The 10000-nt window shown below is 40.9% G+C and overlaps 4 non-coding genes across 4 annotated transcripts in view; all 4 read left to right on the forward strand.

Moving 5' to 3' along the window:
* Window positions 1-245, forward strand: part of LOC133320587 (large subunit ribosomal RNA) — a 3979-nt gene extending 3734 nt beyond the window's left edge. The window contains exon 1 of the ribosomal RNA XR_009753835.1: window positions 1-245. This exon is cut by the window's left edge and continues 3734 nt beyond it. This is a non-coding gene — a ribosomal RNA (large subunit ribosomal RNA).
* A 3822-nt stretch (window positions 246-4067) lies between these two features.
* LOC133320582 (small subunit ribosomal RNA) lies at window positions 4068-5952 on the forward strand. The gene has a single exon (XR_009753830.1). It is a non-coding gene; the product is annotated as a small subunit ribosomal RNA (ribosomal RNA).
* A 1248-nt stretch (window positions 5953-7200) lies between these two features.
* Window positions 7201-7355, forward strand: LOC133320573 (5.8S ribosomal RNA). Its single transcript, XR_009753821.1, has one exon. It is a non-coding gene; the product is annotated as a 5.8S ribosomal RNA (ribosomal RNA).
* Window positions 7356-8857: 1502 nt separating this feature from the next.
* LOC133320586 (large subunit ribosomal RNA) overlaps window positions 8858-10000 on the forward strand; it is a 3989-nt gene continuing 2846 nt past the window's right edge. The window contains exon 1 of the ribosomal RNA XR_009753834.1: window positions 8858-10000. This exon is cut by the window's right edge and continues 2846 nt beyond it. This is a non-coding gene — a ribosomal RNA (large subunit ribosomal RNA).

The raw sequence follows: 10000 nt of genomic DNA on the forward strand, positions 1-10000 counted from the left end.
CATGTGACTTTACTAGTTGCGCTTTATTCGTAAGGTGCGACGTCAGAGCCCATTTGGAACGCGGCGATCGATGCTAGCGTTTTAAACACGTGCATCACGGCGCCGAAGTTTCGAATTTATCTCAGTTCGATGTCGGAGCTCGGAATAGTCCTGTAGACGACTTACGTTCCTGGCGGGTGTTGTGCTCGGTAGAGCAGCGTCGTGCTGCGATCTGTTGAGACTCAGCCCTGCGCCAGGTGATTCGTCTAAGGACGACTCGTTAGTTTAAAAAAAAAGTTCTATTATATGCACACGCATATAAAAAAAAATGTGTGATATGATGTTGTTGAATAACCAACAACAACAACAAGCAATAATAAGATTATATATTATATTATAATAAATATAGAGATCAAACGAACTCTGGAAAATAAAGGGGCACCAGAGATAATAAAATATTATTATTATATCGAGCTTATAATAAATGGCAGCTTGTGTGTGGGATTGATGATGATGGGGGTGTGTGTGTATGATAGACGAAAATAAAATAATATTAAAAAAACAACAAACACACGATGCGCACAAAAAGAAAGAAAGACAGAGAGACAACGACCGTTAATTGGGGCTTGACGGTCGGAAGACGAGAGACGGTATTATTATATATGTTAGGGCGATGGGCGGCGCCCTTAACGTATATCGTCGTTTATTATATTATATATTTTCACTGGTCACCACCACCACCACCACCACATCGCAAACAAACACGCACAAGAAAAAAAAAAAAAAAAAACAAAAATCAAAAACCGATCATCCATATCATGAAGTTTAACTTAAAAACCCGTTTCATATCGGGCACCGTCTCACGGCAAGCACAGCCGGAACGTACTCGATATGCTGCCAGAAGCGTACCCGATAATTGCTGGCGTAATGTCGCGGAAAAACGTTTAATACACGAACATGTCTCTTCACTAAATTCGGAACGCTCCAAAACTTTAATACACAATATGTCTTTTCACTTAATTCGGCACGCTTGAAACTATAATACACGAATATGTCTTTTTCGCTTAATTCGCCAAGTTTAAAACTTAAAACATGAATCGGGAACGACTTAAACAATTACACATAACAAATAAGTATTACTCGAAAAATTTCAAAGTCCTTTTATTACACGAACCGGGAGGTGTTACACAAAACTTTAATAATTTCCGTATTTCGAAGAAATCGATCACACAACAGCATATCATCCACGTATACAATCAATATGACTTATTCGTAAGCGGAACTTTCATTTCGAACAATATTTTTCATATCATATGTGAAGTCGATCGAAAAACGACTAAGTCCCAGACGCTCCGCCGACACGATACGTACCAAACATAATATTATAATATCATCATTCAGACGACCCCTATCGACTATATCAATTTATATTGACGATATACGACATCCCATATTAAAAATTAATACCAATGGCATCGATTATAGATTGAAATAATATTTTTATATCATACCTTGGAAAAATTTCTAAGTCCTCATTACCGAACCGGGAGGGTGTTACACAAATCTTTAATAATTTCCGTATTTCGAAGAAATCGATCCAAACCAACAGCATATCATCCACGTATACAATCAATATGAAACTTATTCGTAAGCGGAACTTTCATTTCGAACAAATTTTTTCATATCATATGTGAAGTCGATCGAAAACGACTAAGTCCCAGACCTCCGCGACACGATCGAACCAAACATAATATTATATATCATCATTCAACGACCCTATCGACTATATCATATTTATTGACGATATACGACATCCATATAAAAATTATAAATACAATGGCATCGTTATAGATGTGAAATAATATTTTATATCATACACTTGAAAAATTTCTAAGTCCAGTCATTACACGAACCGGGAGGGTGTTACACAAAAATCTTTATAATTTCCGTATTTCGAAGAAATCGATCACACCAACAGCATATCATCCACGTATACAATCAATATAAACTTATTCGTAAGCGGAACTTTCATTTCGAACAATATTTTTCATATCATATGTGAAGTCGATCGAAAAACGACTAAGTCCCAGACGCTCCGCCGACACGATACGAACCAAACATATTTTAAATATCATCATTCAGACGACACCCTATCGACTAAATCATATTTATATGACGATATACGACATCCATATAAAAATTATAAATACCATGGCATCGTTATAGATGTGAAATAAATTTTATATCATACACTTTGAAAAATTTCTAAGTCCAGTCATTACACGAACCGGGGGTGTTACACAAAAATCTTTAATAATTTCCGTATTTCGAAGAAATCGATCACACAAACAGCATATCATCCACGTATCAATCAATATGAAACTTATTCGTAAGCGGAACTTTCATTTCGAACAAATATTTTTCATATCATATGTGATCGATCGAAAACGACTAAGTCCCAGACGCTCCGCCGACACGATACGTACCAAACATAATATTATAATATCATCATTCAGATGACCCTATCGACTATATCATATTATATTGACGATATACGACATCCATATAAAAATTATATATACCAATGGCATCGTTATATGTGAAATATTTTTTTATATCACACTTGGAAAAATTTCTAAGTCCAGTCATTACACGAACCGGGAGGGTGTTACACAAAAATCTTTAATAATTTCCGTATTTCGAAGAAATCGATCACACCAACAGCATATCATCCACTATACAATCATATGAAACTTATTCGTAAGCGGAACTTTCATTTCGAACAAATATTTTTCATATCATATGTGAAGTCGATCGAAACGACTAAGTCCCTAATGTTTTCATACATAGCCATTATAAAATGTAAAAATTAAAAAAAACTTTTTTATTTCACATGTTCTTTATATTTTTATTATTTATAGTATTTTAATTGAACATATAATGCCATTTATATATTAGAAGTATAAAATACGAACTTTTTAATTTTTTGTAATACACGAACCGGTCCCAGATTTACCGAATGTCATTTCTGGCCCTCGCATATATAGGAGGTGGCGCGTGTGTGGTGGGTCCGCGTCGTCACGTTGCGTACTGTAGGTTGATAGGCGTCGAAGGGAGTTGGTTATAAAAATATCACATCGTGCAATAGATGTTTATAAAAATATTATCACATCGTATATTCGATGTTGATAATATAATAATGAAAAATGAAAAAATATCTCATCATTTCTTTGATGTTGATAAATATGTATGTGAATGATGATAATGAAAATGAAAATATCTCGTCATATCTTTGATGTTGATATAATAATGAAAAATGAAAGTATCTCATCATATTTTGATGTTGATAATATAAATAAGAGACAAAAAAAAAAAAATTTTTTTTTTTTTAATTTAAAATTATTTCGAATGAAATAATTGTACGTACGTGTACGTACGTTTGAATGATGAAAAAGTACGCTTCGAGAAATCCTCCTAATAACCTTCTTCCTTCGACAAAACTTCTCTGTGTGCCCGCCGACGGTCGTCGCGTAGTACTTAGCTATACATATCACGATGTGTTTCACACAACGTTTTAATGGTTAGTAGAAGCGTGATCGTTCTAACGGGTCGTATTGTACAAAATTTGCTTCCGTCGTGTTGCGCGTAAGTGTGACCGCCGGAGACATCCCTTAGTAGATAATCCGCCCGAAATAGAATCTATTGGTACTAGATCTCTCTAACACCGTGCGATGATACCGATGTTTGACGTGTCGTATTTGTTAACGCATATATGACAATGTTAACCGATATTAAAGGTGTACGATCTCGTTATAAAAGTAACGATCAACAATATGAAACTTTTTGATGCGTTCAAAATGTTTTCATAATAAATATATATATATATATAAATATGAATTAAGAAAGAGAGGAGGAGAGAGGAGTATGTATAAAATGTGTGTGTATATTTCAAAGAAAATATACAAAATGATAAATAAATAAAACAAATAATAATCAGGCCACCGTTACGTGCCCTCGCTTCCTATACCACATAAATAGCGAACGCGTACGATGCGCTCTCGATTGAGAGTTAACTAAAATTAGCTAGCTCCCTGGTTGATCCTGCCAGTAGTTATATGCTTGTCTCAAAGATTAAGCCATGCATGTCTCAGTGCAAGCCGTATTAAGGCGATACCGCGAATGGCTCATATATCAGTTTTGGTTCCTTAGATCTTACTCATTACTTGGATAACTGTGGTAATTCTAGAGCTAATACATGCAATCAGAACTCTGACCAGTGATGGGATGAGTGCTTTTATTAGATCAAAACAATCGACGGAGGGCCTCGCGTCCGAAGTCGTTAATTTTGATGAATCTGGATAACTTTTGCCGATCGCATGGTCAAGTACCGGCGACGCATCTTTCAAATGTCTGCCTTATCAACTTTCGATGGTAGTTTCTGCGACTACCATGGTTGTCACGGGTAACGGGGAATCAGGGTTCGATTCCGGAGAGGGAGCCTGAGAAACGGCTACCACATCCAAGGAAGGCAGCAGGCGCGCAAATTACCCACTCCCGGCACGGGGATAGTGACGAAAAATAACGATACGGGACTCTTACGAGGCCTCGTAATCGGAATGAGTACACTTTAAATATTAAAACGAGGACAATTGGAGGGCAAGTCTGGTGCCAGCAGCCGCGGTAATTCCAGCTCCAATAGCGTATACTAAAATTGTTGCGGTTAAAAAGCTCGTAGTTGCATTTGTGCGCCGCGCTGTCGGTGCACCGCATCCGCGGTGATACTGACACGTCTGCGGAGCATATCGTCGGTGAGCCGGCGGTAAAACGCCGTTCAATATCAAATCCTATCGCGGTGCTCTTCAGTGAGTGTCGAGATGGGCCGACAATTTTACTTTGAACAAATTAGAGTGCTCAAGCGGGCTCAAAACGCCGCTTGAATATTTCGTGCATGGAATATAGAATATGATCTCGGTTCTATTTTGTTGGTTTTCAGAACTCCGAGGTAATGATTAATAGGGATAACTGGGGGCATTCGTATTGCGACGTTAGAGGTGAAATTCTTGGATCGTCGCAAGACGAACATCAGCGAAAGCATTTGCCAAAGGTGTTTTCATCAATCAAGAACGAAAGTTAGAGGTTCGAAGGCGATTAGATACCGCCCTAGTTCTAACCGTAAATATGTCATCTAGCGATCCGCCGACGTTATTACAATGGCTCGGCGGGCAGCTTCCGGAAACCAAAGATTTTGGACTCCGGGGGGAGTATGTTGCAAAGCTGAAACTTAAAGGAATTGACGGAAGGGCACCACCAGGAGTGGAGCCTGCGGCTTAATTTGACTCAACACGGGAAAACTCACCAGGTCCAGACATGGGAAGGATTGACAGATTGAAAGCTCTTTCTTGATTCTATGGGTGGTGGTGCATGGCCGTTCTTAGTTGGTGGAGTGATTTGTCTGGTTAATTCCGTTAACGAACGAGACTTTAACCTGCTAAATAGGCGTCGTCATTTAGGTGTGAGCGATTTCGGTCGTTCAACTCACTGACGGCGTATTAAAATTCTTCTTAGAGGACCGGCGGCTTCGAGCCGCACGAGATTGAGCAATAACAGGTCTGTGATGCCCTTAGATGTTCTGGGCTGCACGCGCGCTACACTGAAGGAATCAGCATGTTCTCCCTGGCCTAGAGGCCCGGCAACCCGTTGAAACTCCTTCGTGCTGGGGATTGGGGTTTGCAATTATCCCCCATAAACGAGGAATTCCTAGTAAGCGCAAGTCATCAGCTTGTGCTGATTACGTCCCTGCCCTTTGTACACACCGCCCGTCGCTACTACCGATTGAATGATTTAGTGAGGTCTTCGGACCGACACGCGGTGGCTTCACGGCCGTCGGCGTTGCTGGGAAGTTGACCAACTTGATCATTTAGAGGAAGTAAAAGTCGTAACAAGGTTCCGTAGGGAACCTGCGAAGGATCATTAACGTTATATAACATCCGATATCAAAGCGATATCAGGATGATTATGATAATATTATATATCCAAGTAAAAAGATAGAGACATATATAAAAATATATGATGCAAATTAAAAAAAAAAAGAGATGAAGGGGCGGCATCTCAATAAAATTAAATATATCTCAAAATAATATAAATGAAAGGAATAAATAAATATTAAACAAAAAAAAAAAAAAAAACTCTACACAAGCGTGTTATGATGTTTTTTGAATGAATAAAAATATAAAGATTCAGGGCGGGACATCAAAATAAAAAGAGACACACAAAACATACACTCGATTACGCCTAGCGTGTTGTCGTCGTTGTTGTTGTTTGTGATGTTAAAAATAAATAAATAAATAAATAATGAAAAGAGATATATAAGATGTGAAGGGCCACATCTAAAAATAAATAATCTCCAAGGAGATCGAATATATTATGATGATATGATATGAAGGGGAGGAAAAGATACGAAATTTAAACGATTTGACGGATAAACGGATTCATTAGCGTCCCTTCCTTATCCGATACGCACATATGCACTGTATGAGCATACAATTTATATACTCTTGATGTATATATACGTATATGTTAAACCAGATAACGTTGTAACTCGAAAGCGATATACTAGATATCATTGATTCATCCTATGTTTCTTACTCTGGTAGATCTCATTTGACATAGACCGGTAAGAATCCGCGCCGCGAGTCTCTTGACGACTACTCAAGACCTTAATAAGTCTAGTCCGAGTTCTGTTTACTTGGTTGGATCCAGGGCGATTAGAGTGAACGTATAATCTGGGCGTTGAAGATAACATGCTGTGTATATAGCGCTACTATCATTATCTTGTCATTTCGTTAATTCGTTAGGGACACTCTGAGTTTTTTATGCGGTCCGGTGGATTAGTTTTTTTACCGTACGTTAACCACACGGGTAATCCGGTGGGTCGGTTAGTCCACTTGGAGAGAACGTGGTGTGATACGTTTCGTTTGTCATGTCGTTCGCGTCTTTCTATATTATATATCAACATATCACATGTCAATGTGAATATGTATGTATGTATAATAGATTTGATCGCGTCCGTAGGCAATATGAGGCGTATTGCAGCGTTATATAAATGGCAACACCCCCTATATGCGCACGATTGCCCTCTTTGTGTTTTTTTTTTTTTTTTTAAAAAAAAGAAAATTTAAATGGTGAGCGTCGCCGTACACATGATATATTTATAAAAATCACTACCCTGAACGGTGGATCACTTGGCTCGCGGGTCGATGAAGAACGCAGTTAACTGCGCGTCATAGTGTGAACTGCAGGACATTTGAACATCGACATTTCGAACGCACATTGCGGTCCGTGGAGAAATATCCAGGACCACTCCTGTCTGAGGGCCGGCTGTATAAAAAATACACCACACTGTTCCATCACGGTATGACACCTCTCACGCACGCGAACACAGAAAGAATTACATCCATCGCGCACAGACTCGCACATATACGCCACGGAAGTGTCGTTGTGTGTTCGTAGTGTGTGTGTGTATGTGTTGTTCAGTTCGAATTATGTGTATCGTAGTTTTTGTTGTTGTCGACTGTGCGAACATATGACGGTTCCGACGACTGCTAATGATCTTTTTATTCTTTTTATTGTTCTCTTTTCTGACGAGACACAAACAGCACGAGAACACGACACACGCACAAACACGACGTCGTACCGCACGCGCGTGAGCGCGAACGCCTCCCTCTCGTAGTACCAGAAAAGACTATGATATCTTATTATGTGTCATTATACGAATCGAGTTGTCGCACTCGTCGTAGTCGTCCGTCGTCGTCGTCGTTGTCGTAGTCGTCGTTGTTGCTGTTGTGACCCATCATAGTGAGAGATTTAAATTGAATTATTGATTGTTTGCAAGTTCGTTTGTCCGTTTAAATATTATATGAGAAATATATATATACACACACGTATATGAAGACTATGAAACATTTTTTTCATTGTGTGAATATATCACATCGAAGTCGCGTGAGTGTTGTTGTCTGTGTATATGGTATGTATTTATAATATACACCAACGATACTTAGTTACGCCTCGATCAAACAAGTGACACGAGATCGCATCTAGCGTCTGAGCATATAATGTGAAGACGGAAACGCACGACACCCGCACAAAAAAATATGAATCTTTGTATGTGTTTGTGGTGTGTGATACGCGCGATGTTTTGCTGCAGAGAGCGTGATCCTTGCTCCCATCGTTGATCCGTTGCTTTATGATTATGATAATTGTGAAGCGATACGGTGATGTGAGAGGGTAAGAGAAGGTATCCGATGCTCTTTCGTATGCGATTACGTCGTCGTCGTTATTATGCACTACACATCTACGTCTCTGATTTCAAGATATTTTTTTTGTCGATGTATGAGCGTTTTTGTTTTCTGTGTCCGATCGTTGTGCGTTTCTATTGTGTCGTTAAGGTCTGTGTTATAATTATATATATATCGTGGACGTGGACATCGAACGAAAACAACGCAATATCGCGCCTTCGTAATATTGTGATAGTAATAAAACGATGAAAATCGAATTTGAGTGTTTCAAATATAGTTATTCATGTATGTGTTGTGTGCAAAAAAAATAGGCGGACACGACGTCCGAAGAGTGCATCGACGCCGTTTATGAAACCGAAACACTATCACAATCATATATTTGTGTGTGTATAATTCGCGCAGACACGAGTACGTGAATCGTGCAGACTACCACACTGCGTGTGCGTGTGTGTGTATGTATAAACGTACTCGGTTGTGTTGTGTGATCATATCGCACATTATTATTATGTATGTAGATTCGTGTTTTAGAGTTTTGTGGCGTCGTAGCGCTGACGGATATCGCGTCTGCCCTCGTTTTTTATCGTTGGCCTCAGATCAGGGAGGATCACCCGCCGAATTTAACATATTAGTAAGCGGAGGAAAAGAAACTAACTAGGATTTCCTTAGTAGCGGCGAGCGAACAGGAAACAGCCCAGCCTGAATCCCGCGTTGTAACGATCGCGGGAGATTTGGTGTTCGGGAGGTTCCGCTTTCTCGTCGTCGCCGCTCCTGTCCAATTTCGTCTTGAACGGGCCGTTTTCCCGTAGAGGGTGCCAGGCCCGTAGCGACGGAGCGAGACGGCGAGAGGGACACTCCTCAGAGTCGGGTTGCTTGAGAGTGCAGCCCTAAGTGGTGGTAAACTCCATCTAAGGCTAAATATTACCGCGAGACCGATAGCGAACAGTACCGTGAGGGAAAGTTGAAAAGAACTTTGAAGAGAGAGTTCAAGAGTACTTAAACCGTTCAGGGTAAACCTGCGAAACTCGAATGAACGAACGGAGAGATTCATCGTCGCTCGGCGGCGTACGGGCGTCGCGCCTCGATGTCGTGCTTGCGTCACGCAAGTGGCGTACGGCATGACACGGTCGCGTCCGTCGACGTTCGCCGAAGGCGTGCACTTCTCTCTTAGTAATACATCGCGACCCGTTCGATGTCGCATAAGCGCCGTTCGGGAGTCCATCGTCGCGTTCACGCGTGGCGCTGGACCGTGACGGTGGCCTGCCGGCTGTCGGACGGTAGTACAAAATCGTACAATATACGAATCGCGCACGCGTCTCAAACGCGTCCGGCCCGACGCAAGCGTGCGCCGCATACAGTCTCTGTCCTGCCCGAGTGCGGATAGGGGCGCGGTGCTGCTGTCTGTCGCCGCCGTGCTGTCTCGACTGTGCGCGTATCCGTCTGCGATGATTCATTTTCGGGCACTCGCAGGACCCGTCTTGAACACGGACCAAGGAGTCTAGCATGTGTGCGAGTCATTGAGTTGTTTTTATAACACAAAACTGAAAGGCGTAACGAAAGTGAAGGTGAACGCTTGCCGTTCGCTCAGGGAGATGGAGCGTCGGTCTTGAGTCGATCTCTCGCACTCCCGAGGCGTCTCGTTTCCAATCCGTGAATGCAGGCGCGCTCTGACACAGATGCTGGGACCCCGAAAGATGGTGAACTATGCCTGGTCAGGTCGAAGTCAGGGG

The sequence above is a fragment of the Danaus plexippus genome (assembly GCF_018135715.1).
Source record: "Danaus plexippus chromosome 29 unlocalized genomic scaffold, MEX_DaPlex mxdp_37, whole genome shotgun sequence".
Classification (NCBI taxonomy): domain Eukaryota; kingdom Metazoa; phylum Arthropoda; class Insecta; order Lepidoptera; family Nymphalidae; genus Danaus; species Danaus plexippus.